At 36.3% G+C, this 1,682-nt stretch overlaps 1 long non-coding RNA gene across 1 annotated transcript; it reads left to right on the top strand.

The window, feature by feature from the left end:
* The first annotated feature begins 712 nt into the window (after nt 1–712).
* LOC121204960 (uncharacterized) lies at nt 713–1,480 on the top strand. Its single transcript, XR_005900137.1, has 2 exons — nt 713–858; nt 1,130–1,480. It is a non-coding gene; the product is annotated as an uncharacterized lncRNA (long non-coding RNA).
* Nucleotides 1,481–1,682: the final 202 nt, after the last annotated feature.

Genomic DNA, 1,682 nt, shown 5'->3' on the forward strand with positions numbered 1-1,682 from the left:
CATGTTTATATAAAATATTTACATACAGATATATTTCACAAAATGTATGCATATATGTAAAAATTTAAGATGTATATATTATATGTGAATGTAAAGATATAAACGTGTATGTATTTATAAAAATAAAAATGTACACATGTATTTGAAATAAATAAAATATAAGACTTGAGACAAATACTAGTTAATCTAAAACAATCTAGAATAAGATAATATATAAAAGAAAATCATAAATGATAAAAGAAACAGTTCAAAAATATATGAAAAATATAGATGAGTTTAATGTAAAACAAATTTAAATAATAAATGTAAGGACTTAAAACAAATAATAATAAAATAGCCTATTTTTTTTAAAAAAATTAAAAACAAACTAAATATATCGAGGACATGGTTGAAACAGAATAAAAAAATCAGGTCCTAAACTGCAAATATATGAAATAGGTGGTAAAGGAGCTGAAATAAAAGGCACTGAGGGCATGGGGGACCGGTTGCGCAATATTTCCCATCCCGTATGCGCATTGATTTGCACGGGACCAGATTGGAACATGCGAGAAATTACGTGGCCGAAATTAAAAGAAATAAAAGAGTGCGTCGCATCTGTCACAGAATTGGAGGGACTAACTGTGTAAAATACCCATTAGGGTAATAATGCACAACCCTCTTTCCTTTACAAGACGCCGTTTGATATTTTAAAAAAATAAAACCTTCAAATCACTATAATCTGCCATTCTTTAAGAAAATAAAGCAAACATGTGAAACCCTAGCCCCCTTTCTTTTTCTCTCCACCGCTTGAGAAACTAAGAGCCACTCTTCCTCAACTCCGATTTGGGCGGAGAGAAGAAGAGCTTCGACGGCGCCACGGTAAGAACTCTCCGTCTTTTCCCTTTTTTATTTTTGATTTATCAAATGCATATATAAAATAAAATAAAAACCAAATAACGAAAAAAAACGAAAGATTCGCACCTAAAAAACTTTCTCAGAATTCGATCTATATTCTTCTTATTTCTTTGTTTCAAAACGCTGTTTTTTTTATACCAAAAATCCCCCCCAAGCAATGGTGAGATTTTCGGTTTTTATAACCGATTACCATTGTTTATTTTCTATTTGTTTATTTCTACTTGGCTTCTTGCAGGTGGCCATGGCCGACAATGGTGGCAGAGGCGTGCGAGTGGGCGTGGCAGACGGGGAGATGGCGCGGCACACATGCGGCGCTCATGGGCAGTTGGGGCTAGGGTTTGCTGTTGCTGAAAGTTTGTTATGGGCTATTAGGTTTGGGCTTAAGGTTTGGGTAGTTGGGATTGAATTTTGGGTTTGTTGTATTTTATTATTTGGGTCTATTTTGCTGGTATGGGCCCGGGCAGATTTTGGGCTTTACAGCTGCCCCTCTTTGCTCGTTGTCGTGTAACGAAAACAGAGCAAAGACCAAGAAAGACCAAATTTGCCCGGGCTTGCCGAGCCTTGGCTTCTTTTGGTGCTTTTCTTCTTCAAGTAGCCTCGTTCTGTTCTGCTGTGTCTCGTTGCTTCAATCCACTTCACTGCGCTCCAGAGAAACAATGACTTAAATCTATTTTGCTGCAACTCCATGGGGATGAGATTTGTTGTTTTCTTCGTCTGCTCCACTACTGCTTAGGGATATAAGACTGAATGTGATCTGCTCCATTACTGCTTAGGGAGATAAGATTTGT

This window comes from Gossypium hirsutum, chromosome A08, assembly GCF_007990345.1.
Source record: "Gossypium hirsutum isolate 1008001.06 chromosome A08, Gossypium_hirsutum_v2.1, whole genome shotgun sequence".
NCBI classification, from domain to species: domain Eukaryota; kingdom Viridiplantae; phylum Streptophyta; class Magnoliopsida; order Malvales; family Malvaceae; genus Gossypium; species Gossypium hirsutum.